Below are 21,663 nucleotides of genomic sequence, written 5' to 3'. Positions count from 1 at the left end.
TGTGCCTATTTAGTATGTATTACTCGGGAAAGAGTGCATATTTAAGTAGTTGTTGAACAGCATCACTCCTAACGTATATGAGAGATCAATACGGAGGGTTTAAAGGTGGGATTAGGGATAACGAAACCCTGGGTGCGATCCGAGTGAGCCGTACTTAATGCCAGCTAGCGTAATTCCGGAGAATATGTATAGTAAATTGTGGTAATTACACGAGAGAGAGTTACGATAGTCATAGCGCTCATGATCGGTAGAGAATACTTAGGCGAATTTATAGAAAACACGTAATGGGAAGGATTCCGACAATTGGGGGAAATCATAACTATAGACCTCCTTAATCTTGTCTCTAACCCTTAGTATCTGTAGTTGTTAATCTACTAATTTAATTTGTTAGTTAATTAGATACAAGAATTGTAATATTTATAACATAGAATTGTTCGAGCTCGTTTTCTTAGCAATATTGAACAGTTGTAGCTAAGCCTTAGTTTTCTGTGGGATTCGACTCTGGACTTGTAAATCAGATTATATTTGCAACGACCGCTTAGTCCTTTTTATAAGGCATAATTGAGCGTGATCAAAAGGCCTAAGGAACAACACTCACTATCTATCCGTGACTGTTACTCATTTTTTGGCGTTTTAGGGTCATAAAACTAGAATTTCGCCTGATTCCCAGATTTTCATGTGCTATAGTCCATTCCTTCTGCATGTGCCCGGGAAAACGGACCAGGATCGCCTATAATTTTGTTGACCAAACAAAAACAACCTAAGGAACAATAGTCACTGCCTCTCCATGACCGTTAATCGTTTTTTGGCGTTTTAGGACTGTAACACTAGAATTTCACCCGATTACTAGATTTTGGTGTGCTATAGCCCGCGCCTTCTAAATGGGCCCGGGCGACCGAACTTGGATCACCTAAAAAAAATTCGGACCATAAAAACAACCTAAAGAAAAATAGTCACTACCTCGCCATGACCATTACTCATTTTTTCGCGTTTTAGGGCCATAAAGTAGGACTTCCGCCCGATTCTCAAATTTTCATTTGCTATAGTCCACGCCTTCTGCATGGGTCAGGGCGACCGAACCCGGATCGGCTTAATTTTGTCGGCCCATAAAAAATGACCTAAAGAACAATAGTCATGGCCTTGCCATAACCGTTACTCGATTTTTGGCATTTTAGGTCCATAAAATCGGAATTTCGCTCAATTCCTATATTTTTGTGTCCAAAGCACACTGCTTCTGCATGGGCCACGAAAATCGGACCCGCATCGCCTAAAATTTTGCCAGCCCATCAAAAATTATCTAAGAAACAATAGTCAGCAACTTTCCATGACTGTTACAAGTTTTTTGGCATATTAGGGCCATAAAACTAGAATTCAGCCCAATTAAAATATTTTAGCATGCTATATCCCACGCCTTCTGCATGGGCCCGGGCACCAGACATGGATCGCCTAAATTTTTCCGGCCCATCAAAAGTTACTTAAGAAACAATAGTCACCACCTTGCCATGATCGTTCCTCGTTTTTTGGCGTTTTAGGACCATAAAATTAGAATTCCGTCTGATTCTCAATTTTTCATATGCTATAGCCCAAGCCTTATGCATGGGCCCGGACGACCGAGACACGGATCGCCTAAAAACTTTTCGGCCCATCAAAAATGACCTATGGAACAATAGTCATCGACTCGCCATGACCGTTACTCATTTTTTGGCATTTTAGGGTCATAAAATTGGATTTCGTCTAATTTCCAGATTTTGTGTGCTCATTTTTTGGGCCCGGGCAACCGGACCCGAAAAGCCTATCATTTTGTCGGCCCATTAAAGATGATCTGAGGAACAATAGTCACTGCCTCACCATGACCGTTCCTTATTTTTTGGCATTTTTAGGCTTTAAAATTGGAATTCTGCCAGATTCCTAATGATTTTCGCGTGATATAACCCACGCCACGGACCTGGATCGCCTAAAATTTTGTCTTCCCATTAAAAATGATCTAAGGAACAATTGTCATCGCCTCGCCATGACCGTTACTCATTTTTTGGCGTTTTAGGGCCATAAACATTGAATTCTACCTGATTCTTAGGTTTTCGTGAGTTATAGCCCACACCTTCTACATGGGGCAGGATTACCTAACCTGGATCGCCTAAAATTTCGTCGGCGCATCAAAAATGACCTAAGAAACAATAATCACTGTCTTGCTATGATCATTACTCGTATTTTGACGTTTTAGGGTCATAAATCTGGAATCCCGTCCGATTTTCAAATTTTCGTGTGCTATGGCCCACTCCTTTTACATGTGCCCGGGCGACTGGACCCGGATCGCCTAGAATTTTGTTGGACTATCAAAAATGACCTAAGGAACAATAGTCACCGACTCTCCATGACCGTTATACGTTTTTTGTCATTTTAGGGCCACAAAATCAGAATTCCGCCCGATTACCAAATTTTCTTTTGCTATAGCCCACGCCTTATGCATGGGCCCGAGCGAGCGATCCTGAATCGCCTTATATTTTTCTGAGCCATCAAAAAAGACCTAAAGAGTAATAGTGACCGCATCGCTATGATCGTTCCTTGTTTTTTGGCATTTTAAGGCCATAAAATTTGAATTCCGTCTAATTCCTAGATTTGTGTGTGTTATAGCCCAGGCCTTCTGCATGGGCCCAGGCGACGAGACTCACATCACCTAACATTTTTCCATCTCATCAAAAATGACTTAAGGAATAATAGTCACCGCTTCGGCATGATCTTTACTAGTTTTTTGGAATTTTATGTCCATAACACTTGAAATTCGCCCTATTCCCTTTTTTTGGGGTGTTATAACTCACGCCTTCTACATGGGATTGGGCGACCGGGATCGCCTAAAATTTTGTCAACTCATAAAAAATAACCTAAGGAACAATAGTCACAATCTCTTTATGACCGTTCCTCGTTTTTGGCGTTTCAGGACCATCAAACTGGAATTCCGCATGATTCTCAAATTTTTGTATGTTATAGCCCACGCCTTCTGTATGGGCCTAGGCAACCCGACACGAATAAAAAAATATTTACCGGCCCATCAAAAATGATTGAAGGAACAATTGTCGCCACCTCGCTATGACTGTTACTCGTTTTTTGGCATTTTAGGGTCATAAAACTAAAATTTCGTCTAACTCTCAAATTTTCATGTGCTATAGCGAGCCTTGTGCATGGGCCCGGGCGACCAGACATGGATCGCCTAAAAAAATTTCGGCGCATCAAAAACGACCTAAAGAACAATAGTCACCACCTCGGCATGACCATTCCTCATTTTTTGGCCTTTTTATGGCCATAAAACTAGAATTCCAACTGATTCCCAAATTTTTGTGGGCTTAGCCCACGCCTTCTGTATATGCTTGGACAACCGTTACCTGGATCAGTATAAACTTTTTCAAACAATCAAAAACGACCGAAGGAACAAAATTCATTGCGTCTCCATGACCGTTCCTCATTTTTACGCGTTTTAGGGCCATAAAACTGGAATTCCGTCCGATCGTGTGATATAGCTCAAGCCTTCTGTATGGGCCCGGGAAACCAAACCTGGATCACTTAAACAAATTTCGTCTCTTCAAAAATTACCTAAGGAATAATAGTCACCGCCTCGCCATGACCGTTCCTAATTTTTTCATGTTTTAGAGCCATAAAACTAGAATTCTGCCCGATTTTCAGATTTTTGTGTGCTATAGCCCACACCTTCTACTTGGTCCGAGCGACCGAAACCGGATAACCTAAAATTTTGTCGGCCTGTCGAAAATGACCTAAGTAACAATAGTCACCGCTTAACCATTACCGTTACTCATTTTTGGCATTTTAGGCCATAAAACTGAAATTTCACCTGATTCCTAGATTTTTGTGTGTTATAGCCCACGCCTTCTGCGTGGGTCTGGATGATCCGGACCCAGATCACCTAAAATTTTGCTATCTCATCAAAAACAACCTATGGAACATTAGTCACTGCCTCGTCATGACCATTACTCTTTTTTAGCATGTTAGGGCCATAAAATTGAAATTCCGCCCGATTTCTAAATATTCGTGTGCTATAACCTACGCTTTCAGCATGGGCTCGAGCGACCGGACCAGGATCGCCTAAAAATTTTCCATCCATCAAAAATTATAAGGAACAATAGTCATTGCCTCGCCATGACCGTTCCTCATATTTTAGTATATTAGGGCCATAAAATTAGAATTCCACCCGATTTCCATATTTTCATATGTTATAGCCCACGCCTTCAATATGGGCCTATGCAAATGGACTCGGATCGCCTAAAATTTGGTTGGAATATCAAAAATGACCTAAAGAACAATAGTCACCACATCTCCATGATTGTTACTCATTTTTTGATATTTTAGGGTCATAAAATTAGAATTTTGCCTGATTCCCAAATATTTGTGTGCTACTGCCCACGCCTTCTGCCTGAGCCAAGGCAACTGAACGCGGATCACCTAAAAATTTATCGGCCCATCAAAATCTACCTAAGAAACAATAGTTTCCACCTCGCCATGATCATTACTTATTTTTTGGCATTTTAGGGCCTTAAACTAGAATAACACCCGATTCCCAGATTTTCGTGTGCTATAGCACATGCCTTCTGCGTGGACCCAGGCGACTGGACCCGAATCACCTAAAATTTTGCAGGACCATCAAAAACAATCTAAGTAACAATAACCACTGCCTCTCCATGACCATTATTCATTTTTTGACGTTTTAGGCCATTAAACTAGAATTTCGCCTAATTCCAAGATTTTCGTGTGCTACCGCCGACTCCTTCTGCCTGGCCGGGCGGCCGGAACCTAATCATCTAAAATTTATCTAGCGCATCATAAAAGACCTAGGAACAATAGTCACTTTCTCTCATGACCATTACTCATTTTTTAGCGTTTTAGGGCTATAAAATTAAAATTTCGCCCGATTCCTAGATTTTCGTGTGCTATAGCCCACGCCCTGTGCATGAGCCCCGACAACCAGACCCGGATTGCCTAAAAAATTTTGGATGATAAACAAATATCTAAGGAATCGTCATCACCACCTTGCCATGACTGTTCCTCAATTTTTGGCATTACAGGTTCATAAAACTAGAATTTCGCCTGATTCCCAAATTGTTGCGTGCTATAGACTACGCTTTCTGCATGGGGTCCTAGGCGATAGGACCCCGATAGCCTTAAATTTTGTCGGCCCATCAAAAATGACCTAAGGAACAGTAGACACCACCTCGGCACGATCGTTACTACTTGTTTGGTGTATTAGGGACATAAAACTGGAATTTCGCCCGTTTACCAGATCTTGGTGTGCTATAGCCCACACCTTCTGCATAGGCCCGGGCGACCGAACCTGGAGAGCCAAAAAAAAATTCAGGCCATCAAAAATACATAAGGAATAATAGTCACCACCTCGTCATGACCCTTATTTGTTATTGGCATTTTAGAGCTAGAAAATTGGAATTTTGCTTCGCTTGCGATTTTCGTGTGTTATATAGCCCACGCCTTCTGCATGGGCCCCGGCCACCGTACCTTGAATCGCCTAAAATTTTGCCGGCTGTCAATAATGATGTGAGGAACAATAGTCACTGTCTCGCCATGACTGTTAATCATTTTTTGGAGTTTTATGGCCATAAAATGGAATTTTGCCTGATTCCTTGATTTTCGTCGCCTTCTGCATGAGCCCAAGCGACAGGACCCGAATCGCCTAAAATTTAGCCGGTCCATCAAAAATGACCTAAGGAAAAATAGTCACTACCTCGTCATAACCATTACTCTTTTTGGCATTTTAGGGTCATAAAATTGAAATTTCACCTAATTCCAAGATTTTCTTGTGCTATAGTCCATGCCTTGTGCATGGGCCCGACGACCGAACCTGGATCACCTAAAAAAAATTCGGACCATAAAATTCATCTAAGGAACCGTAGACACCTCCTTGCCATGACTATTCCTCATTTTTTGGCGTTATTGGTGCATAAAACTAGAATTTGCTCGATTTTCAGATTTTCGTGTGCTTTCATGCCTTCTGTATGAGGGCTCGGGCGACCGGACTTAGATCATCTAAATTTTTTTCCGGCCCATCAAAAAGGACCTAAGGAATAATAGTCATTGTCTTGCCATGACCGTTCTCATATTTTGGCATTTTAGGTCTATAAAATTAGAATTCCGCTCGATTTTAAAATTTTTGTGTGCTATACCTATGCCTTCTATGTGGGCCCAGATGACCAGACCTAGATTGCCTAAAATGTTGCTGGCCCATCAAAAACGGCCTAAGGAACAATAGTCACCGCTTCTCCATGACTGTTACTCATTTTTAGCATTTTAGGGCCATAAAAATTAAACTCCACCCGATTTCGAGATTTTTGCGTGCTATAGCCCACGCCTTCTACATGAGCCGGGCCACCGGACCTGGATTGCCTAAAACTTTACGGCCCATAAAAAATAACCTAAGGAACAATATTGATTGCCTCGGCATGAACAATGCTCATATTTTGGCATTTCAGGGCTATAAAATTAGAATTCCGCCTGATTCCCAGAGCTTCGTGTGCTATAGCACACTCCTTTTGCATTATCCCAAGCGACAGGACACGAATCACTTATAATTTAGCCGGCCCATCAAAAACGACCTAAGGAACACTAGTCACTTCCTCATCATAACCATTACTCATTTTTTGACGTTTTAGGACCATAAAATTGAAATTTCACCCGATTCCTAGATTTTTGTGTGCTACACCCCACGTCTTGTACATGGGCCGGGGCGATCGGACCCGGATCGCCTAAAAATATTTCAGACCATTAAAATTGATCTAAGAAACCGTAGTCACCGCCTTATCATGACCGTTCCTCATTTTTTGGCGTTATTGGTCCATAAAACTAGAATTCCGTCCAATTCCTAGATTTTCGTGTGTTATAGCCCACACCTTCTGCATGGGGGGCGGGGCGACCAGACCATGATCACCTAAAATTTTGACGGCCCATCAACAACGACATAAGGAACAATAGTCATCACCTCGCCATGACTGTTACTCGTTTTTGCGCTTTAGGGCCATAAAACTGGAATATTGCCTGATTCCCAGATTTTCGTGTGCTATAGCCCACGCCTTCTGCATGGGCCCGGGCGGCCAGACCCGGTAGCCTAAAATTTTGTCGGCCTATCAAAAATGGCCTAAGTAACAATAGTCATCGGCTCACCATGGGCGTTACTCTTTTTTGGCGTTTTAGGACCATAAAATGGGAACTCCATCTAATTACTCAATTTTCGTGTGATATTGCCCTCGCCTTCTGCATGGGTTCGGGTGACACGACCCGAATCGCCAAAAACTTTTCCAGCCCATCAAAAACGACCAACGGAACAATAGTCACTGCCTCGCCATGATCCTTTTTTATTTTTTGGTGTTTAAGGGCCACAAAATCGGAATTCTGTCTGATTCCCAAATATTGGTAAGCAATAGCCCACACCTTCTGCATGGTCCCAGGAGACCAGACCCGGATCGCAAAAAGTTTTGCCTTGCAATCAAAAACAACCTAAGGAACAATAGTCGCTATCTCTCCATGTCGTTACTCGTGTTTTTGGCATTTTAGGGCCATAAAAATAGAGTTTTTCCTAATTCCTAGATGTGTGATATAGCCGACGCCCTCTGCCCGATGATGTTTGGCTAGAAATTCATATTTTTGTATGTAATTTACCTTGCATTATACCTCGATTTTGTTAATTTGTATGTGAATATTTGTGACTCGAGTTTAATAATGTTATTTATATGTGTAGGAGTTAATTGGAAGTGATTTGGAAAGTTTTCATGCAAAGTGAAGTAAAACAAGGAAGAATCTGGAGAAAGTATAAGTTTGGTGTCCAGGTCCCGGACAGCGAAGCAAGGGTCACTTTGCAAGACCGGGACTGGAGCAGAAGAAACCAGAAAAGCCCCGGACAGCGAGGCGAGGGTCACTTTGTGAGACTGGGGCCAAAGCAGAAAAAGGGGAGAACATTTTAGGAACATTATTTGGAGGCAAGAACAGCACGTGGAACAACGTTTGTAGGAGAAAATCATCGAGTTCTTCATTCCTTCATCTTTTCTTTGTAATTAATTTATGCAAAATACTTGAAAAATTATTACTACGAACATGAGTGTCTAAGAACCCTAATATTCTGGGGTCATGGGTGCTACATGAATGTGATGTTTGAAGTTTAATTTGACAAGTTTGAGTTTATTAGACTGGATTATTTATTTAATTCTATTTTTACTTATTATGCTGAGTAGCTAACAGTGAAATATTATCTACGAATCTAGAGTTGAACTCAAAAGTGGGAATTCTAGATTGCGTATAGAATTAAATAGAGCAAGTTCCTGAACTTGGGCATCGGGGAACAGATTCGCAATTAGGATAAACATATACCTAATTGTCTTGGTTGGTTGAAATAGAGGAATTATAAATGCATTCTTGTTAATCTTAATTCCATAGACATATAGGCATTAAGTTAGCTTGAATAGGCAAGTAAGAACTCGACAGATTATTATGAGTAATATTAACCCTGTCAATCAATAATCCAGATAAAACAATTAGTCATTTTAAGCCAAGAACGCAACATGATCGTTACCTGGCCCGTGACCCTGTAATATCCTCTCCTACTGATTGTTATCCAAAATTACTTAAGTGCTGTGATTGATTGATTTCTATTTATTTCATTGCTTGATAGTTATTTTAGGTAGTAAATTAGTCAATTCCATATTTTGTGAGAAATGTCTTGAATCGATAAGTTATTTGAGTTTGAATCAGTCAAAAGTTAATCATAAATCTTCGTGGTAACGATACTTTACTCACTACTCTATTACTTGACGACCGTATATATTTGCGTGAGTGTGTTTGGTCGCAACAAGTTTTTGGCGTCGTTGTCGGGGACTTAGAAATTATCTACTTGATTGAGTTAAGCTTTTATTAGTTATTTGTTCAAGTTTTAATTTTTAGTTTGCCTTGTTTGCGTTAACGCAGGTTCTTCTCTTGAATGCGGAGGAGTAGAAGTACAAACAACCTCGTTCCTTTTGATCCAGAAATTGAATGAACACTTCAAAGAGTGAGGAGGGAAGTCGAAGCTAGAACTAGAATTGAAAGAGAGTTGGTCATCGTAATTCAACCATAGCCAATAGAGATGGCAGTAATGAAGAGCGCCCGGTGATAGAATTCACAAGGCCCAATCTTGCTAATATGACTTAGGCTATTGTGAAGCCTGACATCATGGGGCATTTTGAACTCAAATAGTATATGGTACAGCTGATTCAATCCATAGGGAAATATATGGGTCTATCTCATAAGACCCGCAGAGGCACATTCAGAATTTCCTAGAAATTACGGACACTTACAATTATTTGAACGTTTCCAAGGACTATGTCAGGTTGACATTGTTTCCCTTTTTACTACTAGGGAGGCTAAGGAATGGTTGAAAAATGAGCTCGCGAACTCTATCCACACTTAGGATGATTTGGCAAGGAAATTCTTAATCAAGTTTTTTCCCAGTAAGAAGACAAAGTTGCTGAGGAGCTAGACTCTTGGGTTCCAACAACTAAATGGTGAGACTCTTTGTCAAGCTTGGGAAAGATACAAGAAGCTACTCAAAGACTTCCTGCATCATTATCAGACTGATAAGGTGTTGGGTCATACTTTTGTTGATGGGCTAGGCGAGACATCAAAGATGAATCTGGATTCAACTTGTGGGGGTAGTTGCATGGCAAGGTCGTATAGTGAAATCCAGCTCCTGCTAAATAACTTCACTGCTAATGATCATAATTGGCAAGGATATGAGGAATCACGAAGAGCAATTAAATAGAAAGAAGCCAGTGTAATTAAGCTTGATGACTTCTCAGCCATGAGAGTAGATATAGAAAAATTGGCAAATTAGATTAATAGAATGACAATGCATCAAACACAACATGTACAACATATGTCTACTTGCTGTGAATTATGTGGTGATAGTCATATGAGTGACATGTGCCCCACGAATCCTGAATCTATTTACTATATGGGGCAACAGAGCAGGGGTCCGATGAACTAGCATGCACAATATGGTAAGACTTACAATCCAAATTGGAAGAATCATCCTAATTTCTCATGGGGTGGAAATCAGCGGAATCAGAATCGCTTTAGGCCCCAAGAAAATTTCAATCAACCTTAGAAGCCACCCCAGCAAATAGAAAAGAGTACGGATGACTTGTTGAAGAAGTTGTTACATGAAAATCAACAGGTCAGGACCGATTTCAAAAATCTTGAGAGGCAAATGGGGTAGTTAGCAGCAAATCAAAATACTAGGCCCGCAGGCACTCTTCCTAGTGATACAGAGAAGAACCCTCAAGTTAATACAGTTACACACAAAAACGGGCGGGAATTAGAAAAAGTGCCAAAGAAGAGAAAGGAAAAGCCTATACTTGAAGGGGAATTGATTCCTGAGGCAACACATGAGTCAAAGAAAGATGATGCAAGTTTAGAACCAGTGAATGTTGCAAGGCCACCACCACATTTCCCCCAAAGATTGTAGAAGAAGAATGATGATCGCATGTTCAACAAATTTCTCTCTATGTTTAATCAGGTTCAATTGAATATTCCATTGGCAGATGTGCTTCGCAAAATTCCAAAGTATGCTAAGTACATAAAAGATATAGTGGCTCACAAAAGGAGATTGACTGAATTTGAGACAGTCACACTTATGGAGGAGTGAACCTCATGGGTCCAAAACAAGCTTCCTCAAAAGCTTAAGGAACCTGGCAGCTTCACTATCCCTGTGCAAATTGGTAATATCAATGTGGGTCGTGCTCTTTGTGATTTGGGGGCGAGCATAAATCTAATGCCCTTGTCCTTGTTCGAACAATTGGGTGTAGGAGCTCCAAGACTAACCATTGTGATGTTGCAACTAGCTGATAGATCCATAGCGTACCTTGAAGGAGTAATTGAAGATTTGTTGCTGCAAATTGGGAAATTCATCTTCCCACCAGACTTTATTATCCTAGATTATGAAGCTGATAAACAAGTTCCGATCATAATTGGCCGACCTCTCTTGGCTACAGGTGATGCGATTATAAAAGTAAGAGAGGAAAAAATAATTATGAGGGTGGACAACGAGGAAGCAGTCTTTAATGTCTACAAGGCGATCCAACTTCCCCGCAATTATGAGGAGCTCTCTATGATATCTGTTGTGGAGGTGGATGAGCAACTTCTTGACACTAGTGTATATCTAGACAATTCTCTAGAGAAAGCACTCATGTTATTCGATAGCTTGGAGATTGATTATGAGGTTGAGGAGATGATGCATATCCTAGATGCATCATGTGCTTACATGCAAGGATTAAACCTATTTGAGCCCCTAAATAGGTCAAGTGGGCCTTCTCCAAAGCCGTCGATTGAAGAAGTTCCAAAATTAGAACTTAAACCCTTGCCCCCTCACCTTCAATATGCCTATTTAGGTGGTTCTGACACTCTAACTGTTATTGTTTCCTCTGATTTGTCTAAATTGCAGGAAGAAAAGCTATTAAGAGTGTTGCGTGAGCACAAGCGAGCAATTGGATGGACGATGTCTGACATTAGAGGCATTAGTTCATTCTTCTGCATGCATAAAATCCTCATGGAGGACAAGCACAATCCAAGTGTAGAGCAACAATACCGTCTAAATCTAATCATGAAAGAAGTGGTAATAAAAGAAGTGATTAAGTGGCTTGATGGAGGTATTATATTTCCAATCTCTAATAGCAAATGGGTAAGCCATGTCCAATGTATGCCTAAGAACGGGGGGATGACTGTAGTGGTTAATGAAAATAATGACTTTATTCCCATAAAAACTGTCACTGGGTGGAGAATTTGCATAGATTATAGAAAATTGAACAATGTCACCCGAAAGGACCACTTTCCCATCCTATTTATTGACCAAATGCTTGATAGATTAGCTATCTAGGAACACTATTGTTTCCTAGATGGTTATTCAGGGTATAATCAGATTGCTATAGCCCCAGAGGACAAGAGAAAACTACATTTACGTGCCTCTATGGCATGTATGTGTTTAAGAGAATGCCCTTTGGTCTCTGTAATGCACCTGCGACTTTTCAAAGGTGTATGATGGCTATTTTTACTGACATGGTTGAAAGATTTGTAGAAGTGCTCATGGATGATTTTTCTTTTGATAGTATTTTAATGAACCTTGATAAAGTGCTTGCCAGGTGTTAAGAGACGAACTTGGTGCTAAACTGAGAAAAGTGCCATTTCATGGTATGTGAAGGTATAGTCTTGGGGAACAAGGTGTCCAAAATTGGTTTGCAGGTGGACAAATCAAAGGTGGAGGTGATTGAAAAATTGCCCCTACCGACGTCCGTCAAAGGCATTCGCAATTTCTTGGGCCATACAGGTTTTTATCGTCGTTGTATTAAAGATTTTTCAAAAGTTCTTCTCCTTTCCAAGATTCTTGAGAAAGATGTCCCCTTCAAGTTTGATGATGCATGTTTGAAAGCATTTGAGGAGATGAAGGGAAAATTGGTGATTGGACCAATTATCATTGTCCCGGATTGGGCACAACCATTTGAGTTGTTGTGCGATACGAGTGACATTGTAATCGGAGTTTTTTTAATGCAATATTGCATGATTGTCATGCTTCTCTATATGGAGGTCACTATGGTGGGGACAGAACTGCCCAAAAAGTGCTTCAATCGGGTTTGTATTGACTAAAATTGCTTAAGGATGCACATGCCTTTGTTAAAAAGTATGACAGGTGCCAAAGAACCGGAACGATCACGAAGAAGCACGAGATGCCTTTGCAAAATATTCTGACAGTGGAGCTTTTTGATTTTGGGGGGATTGATTTCATGGGACCGTTCCCATACTCTAATGGTCACAGGTACATTTTGGTGGTAGTCGACTATATTTCTAAATGGGTAGAGGCCATTGCTCTTCCTACTAATGAAGCAAAGGTAGTGGTAAACTTTGTAAAGAAGCACATCTTCACACGCTTTGGGACTCCAAGGGTGCTGATAAGTGACGGAGGTACTCACTTTTGTAACAAATTATTGAATAATGTTTTAGCAAAATATGGAGTTAAGCACAAGGTTGCCACCGCCTATCACCCCCAAACGAGTGGTCAAGTGGAAGTGTCAAACAGAGAGGTGAAGCAGATTCTGGAGAAAACAGTAAGTGGAAATAGGAAGGACCGGGCCAGAAAGCTGGACGACGCATTATGGGCATATCAAACTGTACACAAGACCCCCATAGGTACTTCTTCGTAAAGGTTGGTTTATGAGAAGGTGTGCCACTTGCCCGCCGAGCTTGAACACAAAGCCTATTGGGCGATTAAAAAGCTAAATATGGATATGGACTTAGCCGGTGAGAAGAGGTTGCTACAACTCAACGAGCTTGAAGAGTTTTGATTGCACGCGTATGAAAATGCCAAATTGTATAAAGGAAAGACCAAGAGTTGGCTTGACAAGCACGTCCAACATCGAGAGTTTGAGCCAGGTCAAGAAGTTCTCTTGTTTAATTCGAGTTGAAGCTTTTCCCCGGAAAGCTTAAGCCTCGTTAGGCAGGTCCTTTTGTTGTGGTAAGTGTGAGGCCTCATGGAGCGGTGGAATTGTGTGATATAAGCTCAAGTGGTACCTTCATGGTAAATCGGTAGAGAGTAAAACATAATTGGGGTGGTGACATTGCACGTCACAAGACCTCGGTAGACTTGGCCGATGCTTGAAAACGTGTTGAGTCGTGCCGCAATATTAAATCAGGCGCTTGTTGGGAGGCGATCCAGCTTTACTACTTTCTTTTATTGTTATTTATGTAATATTTTGTTTGTAGTGTCTATTTTAATTTTTTAAGATTATAAGCATAGGAAGCAAAGTCATTGGAAGAGTGCAAAAGCGAGCTGGATGGTAAGAACTAAGTGTGGGGTGCACATACAAAGGATCATGCCTGGGTGAAGTCTCAGTACCTCGTGAGACGTGATTGCTTCAGCCTTTGGCCTTTCAGGGAGTTTCTTGTCCACCTACGTTATTGTTTTGTTTATTTATGCATTGGGGATATTGCACTCTTTTAAGTGTGGGGTGGGAAGACTTATCTAGATAATTGTTAGTAGTATGTTAGAAAAATGTTAACTTTTTTTTAGTAGTTGTGTCGTATTTTAGTAGCCCTAAATAACAAAAAAAGTAGAAAACTTTGACTTTTCCCGACGATAGATATCATAGACAGTTTTTTGAGGGATTTAAGTCTAAGAAAAAGGATAAAAAGATTTTCTTTGTAGGTAGTTTAGTAATTTCCCCTTGGTTTTTCTTTGTGTCGCGGTTCTTTTCTAAGGGTTTTGTTGAACCGGGTGTAGTTAGTTTTATTTTTTTAGGAATAGGATATGTTGTGCTATAAACTAAATTGAAGCAATATCTCTTTACTTTATTATGCCTTGAGAATAGTGAGTACTTTGGTTGTGAAGCTTAGACTCGACTTTTGACTCTCGTAAGTACCTTAAATTATATGATCTTAACTAATCTTGAATGTTTTGACTAGAGTGTCTTGATGAATCCAATCCTGAGTGAGTTATGTGTCATGTGTGTGTGAGGTTTGTATGTTATTCTGTGCATTGAATTTGATGTCTAGAGCTTTCCCCGTATGTTTGCAAAGTGAAATAGTAGTTTTGTTCAGTCTTTGAAATTATATAGGCATTTCTTTGTTGAGCCAGATATATATAGTTTACTCGCCTAATTGTTATGTAACGTAGTTAACCCCTTTAATCCTGTAATCCTATTTCTTTGGCAACCATATTACAAGCCTTACCCATTTGTTTGAATTAACCATCTATTTGAACCTTTTCACCTCTCATGAGCACTTGAATTGTTATGAACTTTGAAAACGTTAAAGTGTGAGGTTGTTGATTTGGCTTTTGAGTGGAGCTAATGAAATAAGGAGAAAGGTGCACTATTTTAAAAAAGTAAGAGAAACTTGAATTCAAAAAGATAAAAAAGAAAAAAGAAATAGTGGTATTGTTATGAAAATATTCCTTGATAGTGGTGACTCTTTATGTAATTGTGCTTAAAGAAGTATGGAGTTAATATACATTGATGTGAAGGTGGAGTTATGGATTGACGTAAGTATGGGGTTTGAATGTTAAAGTGTATATATTAAAGTGCTTAGGGAGGTGCAGTCACTCTTATATCCAAATATATCCTACCGATCCCGCAACCTACATTACAACCAATTAATGTCCTACTTAATCCTAGACTGAATGAGCTCGATTGGTAGAGTAGTACACTACGGGCAAGCCTATGATGCATCTATTGTGGCATATGAATGTTATTTCCGAGAGTGAGTGGATTCTTTCTATCTTGAGTTCCTAATTGTGCTTAAATTTTATTGTGTATGGAACTACTCTCTTTTGTTGTGTGAGGGCACTTGATTCATGAAGGAAAGGTAATGTCATTGACCTCTATGTTAGAGTAAGTGGGTGATATGTGAATAATGCATGTTACGTGTGAGTCAAATCTTGAGGTGAAGATGTTACACTCTTGTGCTTAGTCTATTTTAAAAATTCTTGGTGTGATGAGTTAGGAGACTTGTTGAATAAGGTCGTGTCTATATAGAGTGTAGTTTGGTTGCTCGAGGAGGAGCAAGAGCTTAAGTGTGGGGCGGTGATGTTTGGCTAAAAATCCATATTTTTGCATATAATTTACCTTGCATTATACCTCGATTTTGTTAATTTGCATGCGAATATTTGTGACTCGAGCTTAATAATATTATTTATATGTGTAGGAGTTAATTGGAAGTGATTTGCAAAAGTTTTCATGTAAAGTGAAGTAAAACAATGAAGAATCTAGAGAAAGTATAAGTTTGGTGCCCAGGTCCCGCACAGCAAAGCGAGGGCCACTTTGCGAGATCGGGACCGGAGCAGAAGAAACCAGAAAAGTCCTGGACAGTGAGGCGAGGGTCACTTCGCGAGACCAGGACCGAAGCAGAAAATTTTAGGTTCTCCTATCCGAATTAGGAGAAACCCAATTCGCCCAAACAAACCCTAGCCTCTATAAATACATCAAGAAAACGTGCTTTTTAAGGGGGAGAGACTACTTTGGAAGGGGAGAACACTTTGGGAACATTATTTGGAGGCAAGAACATCACATGGAACAACTTTTGGAGGAGAAAATCATCGAGTTCTTTATTCCTTTATCTCTTCTTTGTAATTTGTTTATGCAAAATACTTGGAAAATTGTTGTATGAACATGAGTGGCTAAGAACCCTAATATTCTGGGGTTATGGGTGCTACATGAATGTGATATTTGAAGTTTAATTTGACGAGTTTGAGTTTATCATATTGGGTTGTTTATATAATTCTGTTTTTAATTATTTTTCTGAGTAGCTAACAGTGAAATACTATCTACGAATCTAGAGTTGAACTCGAAAGTGGGATTTCTAGATTGCATATAGAATTAAATAGAGCAAGTTCTTGAACCTGAGCAAGTTCAAATCGGGCGACCGAACCCGGATAGCCCAAAATTTTGTCGGACCATCAAAATGACTTAAATAACAATAGTCACTTCCTTTCCATAACGGTTACTCGTTTTTTGGTGTTTTAGGACCATAAAATTTGAATTCACCCTGATTCTCAGATTTTTGTGTGTTATAGCACCCGCCTTCTGCATGGGCCTGGGCGATCAGACCTGGATCGCCTAAAATTTTGTTGGCTAGTCAAAAATGACCTAAGGAATAATACCCACTGCCTCACCATGACCGTTACTCATTTTTTGGCGTTTTAGGGCCATAAAATCAAAATTTTGCTCGATTCCTAGATTTATGAGTGTTATAGCCCACACCTTCTGCATAGATCCGGCGACCGAACTTGATCGCCTAAATTTTGCCGGCCAACCATAAATGAACTAATGAATAATAGTCATCGCCTCGCCATGACCGTTACTCATTTTTGGCATTTTAGGCCATAAACTGGAATTCCACCTGATTCCTAGTTTTTTCCTGTGCTATATAGCCCACGCCTTCCGTATGGACCTGGACGATCGAACCCGGATCATCTAAAAAATTTTAGGCCCATCAAAAACGACCTAAGGAACAATAGTCATAGACTCGCCATGATCGTTACTAATATTTTGGCATTTTAGGGACATAAAATTTTAATTCCGACTAATTCCCAGAGTTTCATGTGCTATAGCCTACACTTTCTACATAAGCCCATAAAACTGGACCCGGATCACCTAATATTTTGTCGAAGCATCAAAAACGACCTAAGGAACAATAGTCGCCGCCTCGCCATGACTGTAACTCATTTTTTTGGCATTTTAGGGTCACAAAACTAGAATTTCGCCTGATTCCCAGATTTTTGTGTGCTATAGCCCATACCTTCTGCATGGGTCCCAGGGAATGAACGCGGATCGCCTAAAATTTTACCGGTCCATCAGAAATGACATAAGAATGAATAATCACTGCTTCGCCATGACCGTTGCTCGTTTTTTGGAATTTTAGGGCCATAAAGCTATACTTCCGCCTGATTCCTAGATTTTCATGTGCTATGGCCCACGCTTTTAACATGGGCCCAGGCGACAGGACTCGGATCGCCTAAATTTTGCTGGCCCATTTAAAATGACCTAAAGAACAATAGTCGGCGCCTGGCCATGACCGTTACTCATTTTTTGGCGTTTTTGGGAAATAAAACCGAAATTCCGCATGATTCTCAGATTTTCGTGTGATATAGCCCACTCGTTCTACATGGGCTCGGGCGACCGGACACGCATCACCAAAAATTTTGCCAGCCAATCAAAAATGACCTAAGAAACAATAGTCACCACCTTGCCATGATAGTTAGTCGTTTTTGGCGTCTTAGGGTCATAAAACTGAAATTCTACATGATTCCTAGACTTTAGTGTGTCATAGCCCACGCCTTCTGCATGGGCCCGTGCGATTAGACCCGGATCACCTAACATTTTTCTGCCCATCAAAAATGACCTAAGGAATAATAGTAACCACTTAGCCATGATCGGTACTTGTTTTTTGCATTTTAGGTCCAAAAAATTAGAATTCTGCCTTATTTGCAGATTTTCGTATGCTATAGCCCACGCCTTCTGCATGGGCCCTAGAGACCGGACTCGAATCACCTAAAATTTTGTCGATCAAGCAAAAATGACGTAAGGAACAATAGTCATTGTCTCACCATGATCGTTCCTCATTTTTTGGTAATTTAGGGCCATACTATCTGATTCCCAGATTTTCATATGTTATAAACCGCGCCTTCTGCATGGGCACGGATGACAGTACCCAGAACGCCTATAATTTAGCCAACCTATCATAAACGACTTAAGGAACTATAGTTACTTTCTCACTATGGCCGCTCCTTATTTTATGGCATTTTAGGTCCTTAAAACCATAATTCCGCCTGATTTCCAGAGATTTTCGTGTGCTATAGTCAACGCCTTCTGCATGGGTCAAGACAACCGGACCCAGATCGCCTAAAATTTTGTTGTCCTATCAAAAATGATCAAAGGAATAATAGTCACCGCATGGCCATGACCGGTACTCATTTTTTGGTATTTTAGTTCCATAAAACTTGAATTCCACCTGATTCTTAGATTTTTATGTATTATAACCCACGCCTTCTGCATGGGCCCGAGCGATTGGGCCCAGATCGCCTAAAATTTTGTTGGCCCGTCCAAAAAAACTTAAGGAACAAAGTCACTGCCTCGCCTTGGCCGTTACTAATTTTTCGGCACTTTAGGACCATAAATCTGGAATTATAGCCCACGCCCTTTGCATGGGCCTGGACGACCGGACACGGATCGCATAAAATTTTGTGGCCCATCAAAAATGACCTAAGGAACAATATTCATCGCATATCCGTGACCGTTCCTCGTATTTTGATATTTTCAGTTCATAAAACTAAAATTCCGCTGATTCCCAAATTTTTGTGTGCTATAGCCCACGCCTTCTGCATGGGCTCGAGCGATCGGACTTGGAACGCCTATAATTTTGTCAGACCATCAAAAATAACCTAAAGAACAATAGTCACTGCCTCACCATGATCGTTACTCGCTATTTGGTATTTTAGGATCATAAATCTGGAATTCCGCCCGATTCTCAGATTTTCGTGTACAATAGCCCATACCTTCTGCATGGGCCGGGGCAATCGGACCCGTATCACCTAAAATATTTTTGGCCTATCACAAATGGCCCAAGGAACAATAGTTACCGCATCGCCATGACCATTACTCGTTTTTGGCATTTTAGGGCCATAAAACTTGAATTCTTCCTGATTCTTAGATTTTCGTGCTCTACAGCCCACGCCTTCTGCATGGCCCGGGAGACTAGACCCGGATCACCTAAAATTTTGCCGGTCATCAAAAATGACCTAAGGAACAATATTCACTGCCGCACATTTGACTGTTACTCGTTTTTTTGGTGTTTCAAGGCCATAAAACTGAAATTCCGCCTGACTACCAGATTTTCGTGTGAAATAGCCCACATCTTCTGCATGGGCCCAAGCGACAGGACCTAAATCGCCTAAAATTTTGTTAGCCTATCAAAAACAACCTAATGAACAATAGTCATTGTCGCACCATGACCGTTAATCATTTTTTAGTGTGTTGGGATCATAAAACTGAAATTCCGCCAGATTACCAGATTTTCATGTGTTGTAGCCCACGTTTTCAGCATGAACACATGCGATTGGACCCCGATCGCCTAATATTTTGTTGGCCTATCAAAACGATCTAAGGAACAATAGTCACCGTCTTGATATGATCGTTACTGTTTTTTGCGTTATAGGGCCATAAAGCTAGTATTTCGCTCCCAAAATTTTGCCGCCCTATAAAAAACAACTTAAGAAACAATAGGCACCGTCTTGATATGACCATTACTCATTTTTTGACGTTAAAGGGCCATAATACTAAAATTTCACTACCGACTCCCATATTTTCGTGTTCTATAGCACAAGCCTTCTGCATGGGCCCGGGTGACCCGACCCAAATCGCCTAAAATTTTGTCGGCCCATCAAAAACGACCTAAGAAATAATATTCACCGCCTATCTATGGTTGTTCCTCGTTTTTGGAAATTCAGGGCCATAAAACTAGAATTCCACCGATATCTAAATTTTCGTATGCTATAGCTCATGACTTCTACATGGGCCTATGAGACCGGACCGGTAATGTCTATAATTTTGCCGGCCCTTCAGAAATGACCGAAGAAATAATAGTCACCACCTCGCCATGACCGTTATTCGTTATTTGGCGTAGGCCATAAAACTGAAATTCCGCCCGGTTCTCAGATTTTTGTCTGCTATAGCCCAGCCTTCTACATGGGCCCGGTCCACCGTACCCGGATTGTCTAAAATTTTGTCGGCTCATCAAATACGACCTAAGGAACAATAGTCACTGCCTCGCCATGACCGTTCCTCATTTTTTGTGTTTTAGGGCAATAAAACTAGAATTCGACTCAATTTTCTAATTTTCGTGCACAATAACCCACGCCTTCAACATGGGCCCAGGCGACCGGACCTTAATCGCCTAAAATTTTCCAACCCATCAAAGACGACCTAAGGAACAATAGACACTGCCTCGGCATGATCTTTCCTCGTTATCGGTCATTTTAGGGCCATAAACCTGGAATTCCGCCTGATTCCCAGATTTTCGGATGCTATAGTCTATGCTTTCTACATGGGCCCGAGCGACTTAACTCGGATCGCTTAAAATTTTATCGGGCCATCAGAAACGATCTAAGAAACAATAGCCACCGTCCTAGCATGACTGTTACTCCATTTTGGCGTTTTAGGGCCATAAACTGAAATTTCGTCTAATTCCTAATTTTTCATGTGCCCCACGCCTTCTGCATGGACCCGAGCGACTGGACCCGGATCGTCTAAAAAAAATTTTTGGTCTATCAAAAATGACCTTAGGAACAATAATCATCACCTCGCCATGACCGTTCTTCCTTTTTTTGAGTTTTAGGGCTATAAAACTGGAATTTCGTCCTATTCCCATATTTTTGTGTGTTATAACCCACGCTTTTTGTATGGACCCGAGCTACCAGATCCGAATTGCCTAATATTTTTCTGGCTAGAAAAAGGACCTAATGAATAATAGTTGTGGCTTCAGCATGAGAATTCCTCGTTTTCTAGCATTTTAGGACGAAAAAAACTAGAATTCGATCTGATTTCCAAATTTTTGGGTGCTACAATCCACGCCATCTGCATGAATCTGGTAGCTCGGGCCCATGCAGACGATCTAGTAGCCCAGATCGTCTAAATTTTGCGGGGCCATTAAAAATGACCTAACGAACAATAATCATGGCCTCTACATGACTGCTCCTCCTTTTTTGGAATTTTAGAGCTAAAAACTGGAATTGTGGTCGATTTTCAAATTATTGTGTGCTATAGTCCACGGCATCTGTATGAATTCAGGCTACCGGATCAGAATCGTCAATAATTTTTTGGGCCATCAAAAATGACCTAATGAACAATAATCACGGCTTCGACATGACCGCTCCTCATTTTTTGGCATTGTAGGGCCAAAAAACTTTAATTCGGGTCGATTTCCAAATTTTATTGTGCTATAGACCATGCCATTTGCATGAATCTGGGCTACTGGATTCGAATCGCCTAAAATTTTGACCTAGTGAACAATAGTCATGGCTTTGTCATGGTTGTTCCTCATTTTCTTGCATATAGGTCTGAATATTCTGAAATCGGGCCGATTTCC

Source organism: Nicotiana tabacum, chromosome 5 (genome assembly GCF_000715075.1).
Source record: "Nicotiana tabacum cultivar K326 chromosome 5, ASM71507v2, whole genome shotgun sequence".
Taxonomy (NCBI): domain Eukaryota; kingdom Viridiplantae; phylum Streptophyta; class Magnoliopsida; order Solanales; family Solanaceae; genus Nicotiana; species Nicotiana tabacum.
Note: the sequence above shows the minus strand (reverse complement) of the source record.